This window comes from Podarcis gaigeae, assembly GCF_964106915.1.
Source record: "Podarcis gaigeae genome assembly, chromosome: 4".
In the NCBI taxonomy this organism is placed as follows: Eukaryota; Metazoa; Chordata; class Lepidosauria; order Squamata; family Lacertidae; genus Podarcis; species Podarcis gaigeae.
In genome coordinates, this window is record NC_139677.1 from 53,857,275 (window position 1) to 53,875,189 (window position 17,915).

At 38.1% G+C, this 17,915-nt stretch overlaps 1 protein-coding gene across 3 annotated transcripts in view; it reads right to left on the minus strand.

Annotated features, from left to right (window-relative positions):
* The window catches only part of DYRK1A (dual specificity tyrosine phosphorylation regulated kinase 1A), a 111,363-nt gene that overhangs the window by 19,371 nt on the left and 74,077 nt on the right, over window positions 1–17,915 (minus strand). The window contains exon 1 of one of the 3 annotated variants that reach the window (XM_083734762.1): window positions 9,402–9,444. The exons of the other annotated variants lie outside the window; for them this stretch is intronic. The gene's annotated coding sequence lies outside the window, so the exon portion shown is untranslated. Of the gene's footprint in view, window positions 1–9,401; window positions 9,445–17,915 lie in introns of those variants that run through there. 3 annotated transcript variants of the gene reach the window in all.

Here is a 17,915-nt window from a genome sequence, read left to right on the forward strand (position 1 = left end):
CCAATGTGGTGAGCAGAGAATGCACTATCATATATGCAATTTCCTAAAATAAAATAAATGTTAGTTTAACAGTGCAATACTAACTACAACCACTTCAAGGATGAGACTTTCTCCCTGACTGTGTTCAGAGAGTATTTAGCTGTAAATATTCATTAAACAATGAATATGTATGTTTGTTTAAGAATTGTGTGAAGTATAAAAGGGAAACTTGATTTAAATTATTTATTAAATATTCTTTCCCACAAAACAAGCAGGGGATGAGGCAGACACCTTTAATGAACACTTAAAAAATATATTTATTTTATGACAATATTTTATGGCTTTGCTTCTGGTTGTTTATATATAGCATAGTTATAGGCTGTTTTTAACTGCTTTTAACAGTTTTTAACTGGTTTTTAGTAACTGCTTTATGGAGTTTTGTTATCAGTTTTGACAATACAAAAATTATATAAAGCGTTGTGAATTTTCAATGCCCTACTATGATGTGTACCAAAAAGACACTAAGATTAAATCTTTCTCACCTCGGAGTAAGTCCCCTGAACTCAATGATATATATTTGTGAGCAGACATACATAGGATTGCACCTTAATTGTTAATATAACTTTGAAACTCTTAGACAATAAAAGTTATTTGTAATGGTTCTACTTCTGTTTTATTTAGAAAGATGATATCATAGTGTAGATGAGGTCTAAACACTTCCGGAACGAGTCAATTCAGATACAAATGTCCATTCCATTCCCAGACCAGTGAGATATTGCTATCTGACTGTAGCTCACTTGACACTAAGTATATACATATGAAAAACATCCAACAACAACATTATACTGCCACTATGGGAATGAAGATGCAAAATACCAGTACTGTAATCTCATGACCACCATTAAAACTGGAGATGTTTCTACATATGTAAAACTATATAATACAGAATGTTTCTATCTATCTATCTATCTATCTATCTATCTATCTATCTATCTATCTATTGTTGCATGAAAATGGTTTTGGTATCTGATGTAATTCCTAAACCAATTTCTGTTTTTAGATAATAAATGTCCATATTGCAGCAGGCACCATCTTTTTGTAAGGAAGTTTTGTTTGTTTGTTTTACAGATTTATAAATCACTTTGACAACATTATTTTGTTTGTTTCTGGTAAGTAACTTACTGTTTTCTATCAAGCAAAAGTTTGTTTCATACTAGAAGCAAGCTTAGTTGTTTTGCTTGATGGAAAATAGCAATGTAGTATACCCACCTTTACAAAATTCTACAAAATTTCATCTAGGAAACTGCTCTGTAAAATTAATGCACACACTGGAGTTCATTAAAATATTTAGAGAAAACTTACACTTACATGACTCATATATTAACACAAGTAGAAAAGCTTACATGCACATGGGAAAACAGATTTCTCTAGAAGCAGCATGTGGATTGGTACATGTTAACATATATGCTAAAGCAGTATTTCTATTTGAAAAGATACCAAGAACTCAAAACTACCAATTGCAGTTTGAGTGAGTACAATTGAGGGTGCAGCCAGTAGTAACACACAACTCTTCTTAAAAATTCTTGATCATTCCTCGGCTGGAAAGATTTGGTGCTAAACTCTCCATTCAAGCCTGGATTCTCCAAGACCCCTTTATAGTAAAACTGGCAGGCACTGACCAGTTCAGATCTTTGGAACAGCAAAAGATTGTTGGCAAAACGACTCCTATTATAACCCTTGCAGTATAAACTTATACATGCAGGAAAAAAGCTCTTCTGAGTCCAGTAAGACTTATTCCCAAGTATGCATGCTTAGAAATACAGTGCCTTGCTATTTTAATGTTCTCTCAATTCATAACTATAATTCCAGGAAAGCGGGTATTCCAGTCCCAATGCATTTTTCCAACTGGGTTGAGATCGAGTAAAGACCTAACACTGATGCAGGCTGGGATGGACACAGTGACTCCAAGAATAGGACCAGAACTCTGAATTAACCATGCTAAATCTCTTATAGGTAATCAATGAGTGATAGATTAAATGCAGAACTATTACATCAAAACCCTCAGGAGATACAGTCACTAAATCGGAATCAGAACAAAAATGTGCCCCTTAAAAAATGATTACCCAGGGATGGGGGCTTCTTCAAAGAAGAATCACATGTGAGTGACAACCAATGAAAGCTCCATGCAAGTATCTTAGGTGCACCCAAGCAGCAGCACCATCACCATCTGCTACTTCCTTCAGCATGCTGCTCCTAGTAAAACAGCTGGTAGAACCACTGAATGCCACTTTAACCACTCAGTTTGGGAGTTCTTAGACCAAGGGGGTTAAGAGGCAGCAACTATTCTCTGTGCCTGCTCCCACAAAACCAGAGGGTAGACATAGAAACAGAGCCTTGATTGGTGTTGAACAGAAACAAGTGGCAGGGCACATGTTCCTTTCCAACCCGAGACGGCAATGTTCAGTCAACAGTGATGATCTGCGTGGAGGCTTAGGAGGAAGAGTAAGCGAGCAGCAGCTGCCTACTCTCATGTTCCCAGCTTAGCCTACATGAACTTCTCCCTTCTTAGTGCACTTAACTGTATAAGGGTCCCAAAGCTAACATTTGTTTCAGGACCACAGTAATAACTACCCAACAAAGGAGAAAATTATTTTTCCCCATTAAAAGTGACCTATAATTACTCAAGTTGCTTCTCTCCATATCCTGCAATCAAAAATAGGTACATTTCCCAAAGTAAACATACCAAATGAAGAATTCTAAAACTTGTGTATCCTACAGGCCTGTTTTTATCAGCACTCTAACCCACACTTCTGAGAGAAAAACTGAAAGTAATACTAAATTCAGTGCCAACATTTAAGTTGCAAAATTAAATGGGGTTTGACTTTTATGGGTATTATGTTTCCTACATGAAAGAAGTAAACAGTCTCTCATCAACACTCTAGAAAATTTAGCTTCTACTTAGAGGCAATGTGCTACTTAAAAGGAGTGTACTAGCATTCTGCAGTAGGATGGGAAATTATGAGTAATGGAAAATTTCCCGCTACAGGTCAGTCATATCTTACACATGAGTTACCTTCCAGGGATAGCGTGTAAAGCCAAAATTGCATATAGTCAAAACAATCCATTGGAACTGACCCTATGTGAGCAAACTTACCTTCTGAAGCTGACACACTAAACAGATTTTACCCCACCCAAGCAAGGCTCTGGGAGGCTCTCACAAGATTTCACAGGGCCATCTAAGATCTTGCAAAAGCCTCCCAGAGCCCAGTAAGCCAACCTAGGAGCTTCAAAGCACCTTCTGCACTGGGAAAACTCTCTGCCTTCCATGTATCTTATTTCAACCAGCCAGCTTTCAACAGTGTAAAGTTGAATTTGAACATGTAAAACACACGTTAAATTGAGAATCGACTGTACTATATTTTTCCACAGAACAATTTCCATTTCTAAAATGGAATTATTTCATAAAATTAAAACATAATTAACATTACAAATAACAAATGAAATTGCCAAGTTTCAAAGTTGCAGTTAACTTTTTTTCAGCATCCCTAGGAAGCCTATATAAGAGAGACAGTCTGAGTGCAAGACAGAGACCCATTGGTGGTAGCAAATCTATCACAATCTCTCATTCAAATTCTATATCCGGGGGGGGGGGAGTATAGCCCCCCCCCCGAAAGAAGTCTTGCTCTAGAGCAGGGGCAGAGAACCTGTGACCCTCCAGGAGATGCTGGACGGTAACCCTCATCATCCCTGAACATTTGCTATGCTGGTTTGTGATGCTGGGAGTTGGGAGTCGACTAACAACTAGCGCAGTGGTTCTTGAAGGGTGTGGCATGCCACACTAGTGTGACTGGAGAAGATAGCAAGTGTGGCTGGAAGATTCAATGACAATCAAAGAAACTTGTTTATAATTATATTTTGGGAATTGTTAATGTTCTTATGTAGGTGCATTGTTTTATGCTATCTAGATGTCCCATGATCATATTATAAAGTAATTGTGTTCTATGTTATAAATCAAGTACTTCTAGGATTTGTTTATTTTTGTTTTCCAATGTATTTCTTATCAATAAGATAAGATGCGAGTAAATTTTTATTCTGAAAGTGTGGCCCAGGAAAAAATGTATAAGAACTACTGATCTAGACAGTCACCAGTTCACTCCCCTTACTCCATAGGTAGTCATGATTTAACACAATTCATTAATTAGATTGGAATACAATACAGATTGACCTAGATAAAGATAAAGGTAAAGGGACCCCTGACCATTAGGTCCAGTCGTGACCGACTCTGGGGTTGCGGCGCTCATCTCACTTTATTGGCCGAGGGAGCCGGTGTACAGCATGTGGCCAGCATGACTAAGCCGCTTCTGGCGAACCAGAGCAGCACACGGAAACGCCGTTTACCTTCCCGCCAGAGCGGTACCTATTTATCTACTTGCATTTTGATGTGCTTTCGAACTGCTAGGTTGGCAGGAGCAGGGACCAAGCAACAAGAGCTCACCCCGTCGTGGGGATTCGAACCACCGACCTTCTGATCAGCAAGTCCTAGGGTCTGTGGTTTAACCCACAGCGCCACCCAAAACCCTTAGATAAAGGTTAGGAAAGAAAAAAATGATTTTTAAAAATTCCTACATGTATGTAGCTCAAACAAAATTCAAGCATCTGCCAAAGAAACTCAGCTATGTATTACTTGTTGTAGCTGGAATTGGAGATAAAAAAAAATGTGGCATCAGTAATGCATTCCGTTTTTTATATGACTGTACAAACTAAAACCAAATTGCAAGGGTGGGGAACAAAATCCAAACAACTAGCTGGATCCTTAGTTTCCCCCAACCCCATGGGCCAAATTCAACAAGCGGCCAGGGTCAGTCACTTGTCATGCACCTGGTGTCATCTTGACATTATGTGACCCATTTTTGTTTGCCTGCACAGCCTGACATCAAATTCTGCAGGCGGAGAAACAACTGATTGGCAGTGCTTACAAACGCTACTTTCAGAGTAAACCATTATCCTACACCAGGGGCTTGGACTTGCGGGAGTGGACTTGTGGACATGGAGAGGCCTGGTGGACCTAATTATTTTATTCTATTTTTTATTAAATTTATATCTTGTCCCAACTCTCAAAAGAGCTTACGGTGCTAAATAGGCCTGTGGGGAAGCAGTTCCCCACTGCAAGGATGTTGAAATTATCTGTAACTATTTCCTCTAAATATATCATATGTTGCTATATATGAAACAGTATCAGCTGCATGTATATTCTAGTTTCCTTTCTAATCTGTTATTTGAGTTTTTCATCAGAAAGAAACAATAGAAAAATGAATAGTTCTGACTAGTACTTCTATTCCAGTTTATAACATGTTTGCCTTACAAAACACCTTGATCCCGTTCTCAAAATTAGGACTTATATTATATCTTTCCGTAACTCAAAAATACCATCACCCCAACTGTTGAAAACTTTTTTTTTCCAAAGCTAGTAGCTTAAAATTTAAAATGCACAATTATGCAAAAACTGTATAAAGCAATGCACATCAGCTTTTTTTATATAAAGAAAACGTAACTAATTTACTCATTTTTTACCGATTAATTTTGCAAGCAACACTACGTTTAAAGGAAGAGAGCATGGGTAATCACCTGACTTTCTATAATTCCTGAACAATCTAGAATTAGTAGTGAGTAATGAGGGGGCCAAGTTTGCTGTTGACACTAAACTGTTCAGGGTTGTTTTTGTTTTTTGTTTTTTAAAAAGGGAGATTGTGAAGAGCTCCAAAAGGACCTCTCCAGATTGACTGGATTAGTAGCAAAAATGGCAAACGGAATTCAACATAAATAAAAGTGATCCATGTTGGAGTAAAATAATACTTCATATGTAAGCTCATGGAGTCTGAACTGGATGTGATTGACCAAGAATGAAACCTTGGGGTCATAATACAAAGCTTAATGAAAATACCAACCTAGTGCATGCCAGCTGAGAAAAATCTAACTTCCAAACTATAGGTCATTAGGAAAAGTACTGAAAGCAAAACTGCTGGTGTGATAATGCCACTATGCAAATCTATGGTGCAACCACACTTGGAATACTATATACAGTTCTGGTAACCTCACCTCAAAAATGGTAGAGTTGGAAAAGGTTCAGAAAAGGACAACCAAAATTATCAAGGGAATGGAGAAACTCCCCTACAAAGAAAGACTGCAGTGTTTGGTGCTTTTTAGTTTAGAGAAAATGCAAGTAAGAGGTGACATGACTGAAGTTCATAAAATTATGCATACAGAAAAGTTTTCTCTCTCATAACACTAGAACTTGTGGACATCCAGTGAAACTGACTGCTGGAAGATACAGGACACTTATTCACACAGTGCATAGTTAAACTATGGAGTTTGCTCCCACAAGGGACAGTAATGGCTACTGACTTGGATGGCTTTAAAAGAGAACTAGACAAATTCATGGAGGAAAAGTCTACCAATGGCTACTAGCTATGATGGTTATGTTCTGCCTCCACAGTTGGAGGCAGTAATGCTCCTGAATATCAGTTGCTGGGAAGTGCAGGAGGGGAGAGAGATCTTGTGCTCAGGTTTTTCATGCAGAAGGTTTCCTACCTGCATCTAGTTGCCCACTTTGAGAACAGGATGATGGACTAGATGAGCCATTGGCTGGACAGCAGGCTCTTCTTATGTATTTATCTTATTAAGAATTGTCCAAAAAGAAATGTGCAAAATAGTAATGCAAACTTTAGAAGACTGCACATGACTATAAGACACAGCAGATAGCTGAAGTCTGTTTTCTAGACACATAATTTGGTTTGCTTCTATATGAAGGAGATCAGGACATGTATGCTGACTAGTATACATACAGGATATGTATGCTGACTCTTTGACACTGTGCAGAGAGTACCATGCTATTCAATGACCATTACTTATATATGCTGTTGGTATTTTTATGTTGCCATGTGATCTTCAGATGAAGGGTGTTAATCCAAATTTAATAAATAATTATAACAAAAAGAACTGCCTTGAGTACAAACTTTATTTTACCATAATTTATTATCAGTGACATATAATTTTCAGTATTTCCGGCTGTAAAATACAGGGGAAATGATTATGCGCAGTACAAACATAGGCAATGGTGCCTATGAAGACATCCCCTGGTGCCCATGAAGCTTCTGCATATATACACCATGGCTCACTGTCTCATTCATCTTGAGGTGGTTAGCTTTGTTTCCAATGTTAAATGTTCATAGAGCTTAAGAAGGAAGCTGAAGGAAGATGATGTTCTTTCCTGCTTCCTCTTTCAGCTCTATTTGCTTTCAACAGCTGAACAAAAGCAGTTTGACTGGGGTGGGAGAGAAAAACAGAGTGGACAGGAGAGAGGAAGTAGGGTTCCACAGGAGTCAGGAGACAGAATGTGCATGCTCACAAAAGCTGAATCCAGTAAAAAGGGTTCCTCTTGAAATTGTTTATTTTTTGTTTCTCACCACCACCCAGAAACTGATATCAAATCACAGATTTGCCATGGATTTTGCATTTAGTCAATGCTACCACGATTTTTTAAAATGATGTCTTCAGAACTATCATCAAATAATAGGTGTTCTCTGTGTCCATAGACGTGATATGTTGGTGGGCTTTCTGATCATCCTATCTAAAAGGGAGAATCAGTGCCTTCAGTCAATATTTTTGTGGTGCTGGAAACATTAGATTTGTGGATTTTACTGTGTGGTCTACTCAAAGTTTTAATTTGCAGGTGCTCTTAGAGGACCACATGCAGAATTATGTGAACTCAAGAGGTTATGTTTAAATTATACTGGATCCAGTATGTTTAAATTATACCTTGGAAAAGAGGTCTGTGTGTGTCAACATATTCTCTCTGCCTGTTTGAGAGGGGAAGGGGGAAAATGACGAGGGAAAACAAGCAACCAGAGGGAATTATTGCACTTTCAAAAGTCTAATGCTCTCACAGGACCAAAATGGTTGGCAACCCATGGTTTAGAACTTGGGATAAAACTTGATGGTACCAAGTACAGTTCACATTGATGTAGACATGCTGTTTACCACTCAATAGGTCTGCAACAATTACTAGCACACCTGCCCACATCCACCTATGTGTCGGACATTTGTGGCATATTTGGCCAGTCCAAAAGAAAAGTGCAATTCTCTTCCAACTGACAAAGTCTCCTTCAGTGGCTGCCTGGAAGCAATTCATACTCACCATAAGCAACCACCAAGTTATCCTTCCAAGTGAGGATTATTGCATAAAGTATACATCTGTCAGAGGGCAATATATATTTATCTCATTATGAATGTTCTTGAACCAATGGAATTATTATTATTATTATTATTATTATTATTATTATTATTATTATTATTTTAAAATCAAGTCATGAATTAACTTTTTTGTTGGCCTTGTTCCATTAAACACTATATTGTTCAAGTGTGCTAAAAATAAATGTGTGATTCTACTCTACTATTTTACTTCTGTGTTCAAACACAATCAAACTTTAATACATTTCCTTCTACTGATATATCAAAATTATTTTTGTAGTGCATCGCTAAATCAATGCAACTCCAATACTACTAATAAGGGTAGAGATGCATAGTCATATTCTGCTTCTTAAGTTGTGTGTATGTGTAGAAAATCATTGACACACATTATAGACTGCTCTGCCCTATCTAATCAAATAACTGCAAGCTCATTATGACACAAAGGTAATAAATTTAACATTCTTAGCACAAATTAAGAGCAAATATACGATAACCACATGATTATTAGTATCATGCAAAAAAGATGACAGTCATTGATCAGCAGATGAGAAAAAAAGGCAGGACAAGTAAAATTTGATAGATGGCTGGATAATACATATAAGTGGAGATGACAGGAAAGAACAGAGCTTAGGACTTGCATGGGGAAACAACCCACATTTTTCTTAAAGCACAGAACCATGTACAATATATTATTAACCCCTTTAAGAATATCCATGAAATCATTTTTTTTTAAAAGAGCCATTTCCCCCAAACATAACCGTCCGTACACAAATATATAACAAATCACATCTACTTCAAACAGAATCCTCAAGCACTTGTTTCTGTCTTTTAAGTATCCCAGGTTTTAATACTGCATTAGAATTCTCAAATACAGTAATGTCCTTAATCTCATATCCGTAAATAGTAGCAAAGATAAAACTGCAATACTCTTCTCCCTGGAAAGCACCAAACACTGTACTTCTAAACACAAAATCCTATAAAATGCACATTTAATGGTAAATATTTTGTCTGCATAAAAATCTTAGCATAAAGATTTTAAATATCTGTGTTTTTCAATGTAGGTAGGTAAGAGAAATTAAATCCTTATTTCTACTTCTGTTCTAAAATCTGTGTCTGCCTGCAGTGAGTGGAAACTGCTGCAGATCATTAAATACTCATTTATCAATGTCTCTCACCAGGCAACACAATGCAGCAGAACAGCACACAGAAACCACCCTGAACCCCAGCAACAGCAGCTAATTAGCATAGCCTACCACTAAAACGACACCGTATGATTGGAAGAGTTAGTCAGAGAGCTGGCCAATCAAAGCAGGTTATGCAAATAGCAAGCTTTAGTTGCCAGGGTAGAGCTGCTTCCCATTGTCCAATAGGAAAACAAGCAATAAACAAGAAATGAAATTGAGCTTTGTCACATTTTCAAGTTGTTGTTAACACTTTCAAGTTTACAGCAAAATTAGCCACAACCGCACAGGATTAGAATAGCGTTCTAAATTTCACCACCCTAAAGAAAGGGCAGTGCAATGCAATAATGCTACACAAGAATTTGGGCTAATTACTGCATTAGGAGTTAGATTTCTCTTTTCACAATACAACTGTATTACAGCAGGTTTGCTGGATATTTTAGAGCATTTAATTAGTCCTAGAGGTGTCAAAATATTTCTCAATAATTATTAAGATAAATAAAACACTTAAGTCTAAGGAGAACAGAGGAGAAATAGAGACCATAGCTTGTTCTTGTGAAGAAAAAGAGCAATTAAAAACTCAGAAAATATACAAGACATTATGCTGCTGGCAATCCACTACATTAAGTTGTCTCTCTTCAATTTATATGCAATCCAGAATTACTAAGAAACAACAATATTGGGAATACTCATACATCAACTTCATATAAAAGGAAAACATTCAACATGATTAGGTTTTTATTATGAGGTAGCAAGCACAAATGCATTGCATTTCAAAGTGCAAATGGACAATAAAACATTAGTAAGTATAAATATAGGTGTGATACATACAGATGCACAATATGCATAAAACAAAAAAATATTGTGACCATCAGTATTTCTTATGGGAATTATGAAATATTGATATGTTTCCTAACAGAGTGCCCCAAAAGTCTTATCACAAGACACAAATACTAATTTCTACTTTCAAAGCATAACCTCTTACAAGAACAAGTGCAATGCAGCTGCAGAGCTCCACATCAGGCTGAAAACTAAAGTGATATTCAGGTGTTTTAATGTATTTAAAAGGAGGGAGGATCTGAGAGCAGTCAAACGTATTATTAAATCATTACAAGCAAACTCAACTCACTTCATCTGTGTTTGTTGTTTCATTACTCCGTCACCTAAATACCTGTGAAAAGCATCAGATAAGTCATAGGAAATGTTTAGAATGTTTGGCTATTTTATTTATGTATTTGAAATGTTGTTTGTTTGCTGCCCTTGGTTCCTTCAGGAGAAAGGGTGGGATATAAATTTGATTCAAACTATCCAAATGGATATAAACAGATGCTGCTGAATTGTAAGAGAAAGGTACAAATAATAGCTTTAAAGCCTTGATGAAACACCCTATCCACCTCAGAGGTTTGCACATGCTTACAGAAATATTGCTCCATTTCCCACAGAATCATAGAGTTGGAAGGGACCCTGAGGGTCATCTGGTCCAACCCCCTGCAATACAGAAATATGCAACACCACACTCTAACCAACCGAGAAGCATTTAATTCTGTAAGTGAGATGGGTAGGATCTGTACTATGTTACAACCCCAAACTCCTAAATTATGAAATTTGGGAGTATGTTAACTATCAACTACATATTTTTATTTCCCAATTTCCTCCTAGGAACTTTGAAATAGTAACAAATTCAGTGGATTAGTGTCAAGAGCAACGTAATTAGAACTGATAGCTTGTCACATATATAAAAAAAACCCTCACAGAATTTAACAACATGTAACAGCTGACACAGAATCCAAAGACATCCAGCTTTAGTTTTAAAACAAGTTTCTAGCCCTCGCTATTGGAAAGGCAGTGTTTGAAATAATGCAGGCAGTGCCTGCAAACAATGCAGCGATATCATCTAGAACATCTGTGATCTATGTGGAAAGTTCTATAAAGTATCTTACTATTCAGAACTGGCAAGAAGCTTGAGTATCTGCAACAACTCATTTGTAAATCAACAAACTGTACCAGGGCAAGAGACACCATTCTTGTCTCAGCCTCACCACATTTCTGCTACATGCAAAGCACAGCATCTACCAGCTAGCAATAACAGAATGCCCATAGGAGGCTGCAAGTACAGAAGGGTTTGGGGGAAATGGAATGTAGCTGGAATGGTAGCTTCTGCCCTGGTCTATGGGTTCTATCTTCTCTGGTGGTGCTGCATTGTCCTACCCCACACACTATGAACAGGAGAGTGTTCCTATTGTGTGGAAATTAACACCGGGACAACAAAAATGGATTCTACGTGCCCTAATGGTGGCCAAGAGACTGATACTGATGGAAGAATAAATATATGATACACTTTAATCAATGTACCGACAACATGATAACACTTGCAACTTATGGACAGACTGCTTACAGATGTAGACTTTGTTTGGATAAATATGACAACATTTGGAATGAGTTTATACAGAATATAGAAGGCTATTATCAAAACATGTATTAGGATAATAACACTATATCAATTTATATAAGAATGTATGGGAGTATGTTGCCATGCATTTTTGTATATTTTTTTGTATTTTTGTATTTTTCCCCTCTTTCTTATACACATCTTTGTACTTTCCCTCCTCACTTTCCCCACTTTTCCTTTGTTAAAAAAAGGAGTGTGAGAGCAGAAGAATGCAAATGGTCTCCTTTCCATAACATGTTTCCCTTCATATTCGTAATACTGTACATCAATGTGAGCACACAAGATTTACACACAAACTAACTATCTAAATGATATAAAATATCTAGCAGCAAGTTCATTTTAAAAAAGTTTTGGGGGGGCCAGAGATAGTTGCAATGAGGAGAAAGAGATGGGGGGGGGGGGAAATCATACCATGATTTTCCTTAATTTTGGTGCATATATGCTTTTAACTCACCACCTCTTCCCAAAATATAACCTGATGAATGCCAAGAAAATCCTTAGTCAAGTCAGAAAAATGCAAATTGTACAGTTTATCATTTAATTGGGAATGTGCACATATAGTCTCAAATGGTATGTTCTAGGGGCAGAGGCAGGGTAGGAAACTATCATTTCATTAGCTGACTCGCCTTATCTCAGGATCCAAGTGCATAACTTTTTTTTTCTTGAAAATATAAACTTATAAACTCTAGAGTTCTGTGTAACTGTGCAATTAACATTAAACAACATCCTGATTTATTTTGTTTGGTTGGGTTTAAAGCAGCTCTGCACTTTGGTTTCCATGGGATGGTGACTAGCACATTACCCTTCTCTCCTTGCCACTACAGGACAGCAGCACTAAGTTTCCTTGTACACGCAAGATAAAAAACACAAAAGATTTTCAACTGCCACTGCACAGTGCTTTATTTTCCCAAGGTGGAGAAAGAGTTACAGTTGCTCATTACAGAGTGAATACTCACCTCCCTCTCTGGCCTAAACAGTGTGGATTGGGGAGCAGGCAGGAGACTAGCCATAGTGTTCTTATACTTCACTCACAGCAAAGCACTAATGCAACTGTTCCTAGGACTCTTTTGACATATTGTTTTTTAAAAGTTGAAGGCCAGAGCTTACCACAGCTACTGGCATTATAGTGTTGTGCTTCACTTCACTGTTACATACAGTCATGGGAAAAAGAAAGTGCACCCTCTTTGAATTCTGTGGTTTTACATATGAAGTCATAATAATAATCATTTGCTCCTTAGGTGGTTTTAAAATTAGGTAAATGCAACCTCAGATAAACAACAACACATGACATATTATACCATGTCATGATTTATTTAACAGAAATAAAGCCAAAATGGAAAAGCCATGTGTGAAAAACTGTACATAGCACAGCACTATAATACCTGTGGCTGTGGTATGCTATGGCCTTCACAGTGAACTGAACAGTGAACTGAAGCACAGCACTATGGCTGCCACAGGAGGGCAAGTATGTGAAATGTATGACCCAGTCACTTGTTTTGGACAACATCTTCCCACCTTAGGTAAATATCAGTGGCACATTCCCAATTAAAAGATAAGCAAATAGCTAACTGAGAATAGTATTATGTACCATATTATTTATTGCTCAGGATTTGGGATTTGTTTTATAAAACATTCAAACTAGAGACGTGCAGTGGAAAAATTTCCAATGCTTAATATTTCTGTGTAGTAGTGATGGTGGTGATAATTCTATTGTTTGTTTGGTTGTTTGTCGCCCATGTGCATGCTGTTTGCCACTCTGGGCTACTTTGGGAGGATGGGAAGGTTATAATTTTCAAGACAAATGCAGTAAAACAAATCAGATCCACTAGATTTCCATTTCATAAGTTCATAAGTAGAAGTGAATGGATGCCAATACAATATTAGACCAGTCCTGAAGTTTCAAAGTGTTTGGCTTTGTTTACTAAATACATGGAATAATAAACATTGTAAATCATTGCAAAAAATTTCATTGCAAAAATTTAAGTCCCTAGTTCTAATCAGAACCTACTCTGACAGTTGTCCATACAGAATGTGCAGATTACTCGTGCGTTTTCCACTCATTTAGCATCTCAATTGGTCCATTAGCTTAAAAAAGTTTGGGAACCATTTTTTTAATATAATATAGCCACAATTCAGAATTCTCAGCAATATTTTTTATTGAAATAGCCTTTATTTATATTGCTTATTTAACTCACAGAAAACTGTCAGTACAAATCCTATACATGCTATTCAGAAGTAAACGCCACTGAGTTCAATAAAACCTACCATATTTTTCGCACCATAGGGCGCACCGGCCCATAGGGCACACCTAGTTTTTTTGGAGTGGGAAATAAAGAAAAAAATTATTTCCCCCCCCCGGCGCGGGGCTGGGGCGGGGGAAGCCCAAGCTTCCCCCGACCCCAGCCCCCAGAACAGGCTGCTATCCGCAAGCCTAGGGAGCCTGGCAGGAAGTCGCGCCGGTCTCCCCAGGCTTGCGGATATCTGCCCAAAGTCGTGCAGCTCTCCCACGGCTTGCCGAGAGCTGCACGAAGCTCAAAGCCTGGGACGCGCTGAGCTCAGCGCGCCCCAGACTTCAGGATGCAGGCAGCTCTCCGCAAGCCTTGGGAGAGCTGCACAAAGCCCAAAGCCTGCAGTCAGCTCTCCGCAAGCCGTGGGAGTGCTGCGCAAAGCTCGAAGCCTGGGGCTCAGCACACCCCAGGCTTCAGGATGCAGGCAGCTCTCCGCAAGCCTTGGGAGAGCTGCGCAACTTCGCACCGGGCTCCCACGGCTTGCGGACAGCTTCCTGAAGCCTGGAGAGCGAGAGGGGTCGGTGCGCACCAACCCCTCTCACTCTCCAGGCTTCAGCGAAAGCCTGCATTCGCCCCATAGGATGCACACACATTTCTCCTTCATTTTTGGAGGGGAAAAGGTGCGTCCTATAGGGCGAAAAATACGGTATTTCCAGGTGGATATGCAATTTCTGCTTATGTTTCTTTATTTTATTTTATTCATTTTTAATACCTTTTATTATTAAGACTTAAAAAAGTCAGCAATAGTAAATCGTAACACAATAATGCTAAAGTGGGGGAAACCAAGTCACCAGTTTGTCACAGTTATGTTTCTTTATTGAAGCATGAACTCCAGAAAAACAGCCCTATTGTTTTAATAGTGAACAAGAAGCAAGTTAATAAATCTCCACTTTTCCAGAATAGCTAATTCTCAACTAGATGTTTTATTTAATATATTTATCTCAACATCTTTTTAAAAAGTTGTCAAGGCATCTTACAAATAAAAACCTAAACCAATGAATGATTAAACAAGACTATAAACAGCTTGGCAGTAATTAAACAGTCTAGTTAAAAACAATAAATCAAAAAACAATGGCAATAAAACAATGATAAACCAAATTTAAATGCCCAAATAAAACCACATTGTGCCTAGCATTACAATTTCGTGAGAATAAGCATGAAGTACAGAGAACTAGGGAGGCTATTCCACACGTTGGGTGCCACTACAAAAAAGACTTGTCTACCAAGTCTGCTAACATTAGTGACCAGGGGAATGTCTCAGATTATTTTAAAGGAATGTTGAAGTTCATTACATCACAGGTTCAGAGCACAAATTTATCTAGGTTGTTACATTTGTATGTATTACAAACCAAATGTATTACAAATAATTCAATTATTCCTGCACCACCCCAAGTTCTTCTGCAGCTTAGAATATAAAAAGAAAGCCTGCACATATATGGTCCATGTTCAGCTTAACCAAGCTACTTCGCAGGCGTTAGCCATACTCTGAAGTGAAACTTCTGCTGTGAACTTTGTAACCAGACCACCCAACGAAGCAGCCTTTTATGTAGTAAGGTTGATCAATTTTCTTGAATATTTTCTTGCTAATGTTTTACATGGCTACAGTTCTTCCCCCAAATCCAAAACCCTCTTGATCTTAGATATATTTACTTGGAGGGAGGACGCAGGGAGGCTCCAGAATTCCTGGGAATCTTCCTATCACAGTTGATGCTATGAGTTGTATGCAAAGTACAGTGGTACCTCGGGTTACAGACGCTTCAGTTTACAGACTCCGCTAAACCAGAAATAGTACCTCGGGTTAAGAACTTTGCTTCAGGATGAGAACAGAAATTGTGCGGTGGCGGCAGCGGGAGGCCCCATTAGCTAAAGTGGTATCTCAGGTTAAGAACAGTTTCAGGCTAAGAATGGACCTCCAGAACGAATTAAGTTCTTAACCCAAGGTACCACTGTATGTGACATTGACCTACAATCTCTAGGGAACAATATGGTAGTCTACATAAATATGGCACCATTTACACGAATGCACAAATACTCAAGTGAAGTGGTGATATACCTAAATAATGTGTACCTTAAATCAGTCATGCACTGGATTAGGGGTCAGTAACCTTTTGAAGCCGTGGGCCAGTCCACCGTCCCTCAGACCATGTGGTGGGCCAGACTATGTTTTTTTGGGGGGGGAGGAATGAACGAATTCCTATGCCCCACAAATAACCCAGAGATGCATTTTAAATAAAAGGACACATTCTACTAATGTAAAAACACGCTGATTCCCAGACTGTCCACAGGCCAAATTAAGAAGGTGATTGGGCTGCATCTGGCCCCTGGGTCTTAGGTTGCCTACCCCTGCACTGGATGAAAAAACTCAAGCTCAATCCACACAAAAATGTGGGGCTCGAACCCACAACCCTGAGTCTCATGCTATACCAACTGAGACATCTCAGTCCATTATCATATACTGTGCATTCTGACATCTATGTTGTCTGCCATTCATTATTGGGATTCTGTGTTTTTAAGGTAGTGGTCTGGAACTATAAAGCCTTAAAAGGCCTTAGTGCTGATAATCTCAGGAAATGTTTCCACCTGCATAACCCTGGCGCTTTTTCTCTGATAAGACTGCTTCAGATTCTAACTTTCAGAGAGGATACATTTGCCTCTATGAGACACAGAGGTCTTCTCATTGGCAGCCCTGACACTGTGGTGTTCTCTCATGAAAGAGGAATGTATAGCCTCCTCCTTGCTGTCTTTTTTAAAGGCAGACTAAGCATTATCTAATTCAAAAATCCCTTTTTTGCTGACAGGCTGTTTCTGTGCTTGCTTTTTCATTATTATTCTCATAGTTTTGAAGAAACATTTTCTTTTGCTTTAGTATTGTTATTTAACATTTTTATTAAACTTTCTTTAAGCCACTGTGAAGTTTTATTAGTAACATATTATTTTATTATTTTTAAATACACACACAAGCAAACTTGATAAACCAAAAGAAAACATAGTAGCTTTTTCAAATAATTTCCCAACAAACATTTTAAATACCAAACTGACTCCAAAGCAAGTTGAGGGGAGTTCACCAATCACTAATTTGAAACCACTAAAACTTACAGTTCACCCCTTAAAGATGGTCATTATGACCAACAGGAATCAATAGCTATCTTATCCATGAATCTGTTATCTACTTTTATAAAGTCATGTAAGCTAGTTGCCATCACCACATTTTGAGGCAAATTTTAACTGTCGCAAGAAGTATGGGATACACCACATTTCATAATGAACTCTCAAACTTACAATTAGTTATTATATTAAGATGTGTTCTACATCTTTCCTACCTGCTTTCAAAATTGTTGCACTAGCTGACCTGGGGTTCATCCTCAAAATACAAAGACTTTTCACACCTTATTTCATCCTGATGCCTCACTCTTCATAGCAAATACTGCATTCTGCTACATCTTACATTTTCCTCTCCATTTTGAACAGGAGATGCAGGGATGGTTACACTGATATTCAACCATGAAACACAGAATTGTATTTTAGATGTTTGTACCAAATTTCTTTATGATATTTCAACATTCAGGGAGGAATTCAATGTCACACTCTTCATTTCTGCTTGCCAGACAAACTTACCCCCACTCTCTTCCCCCACATGCTGTGCTAGGTATTCTCCTGACCATCTACAATGGATTTGGGGTTGGCATGAGGAGAAGAGGGGAAGCCCTGAAGCACTATCAGAAGCTGTTACAGATAGGTAGCCGTGTTGGTCTGCCATAGTCAAAACAAAAA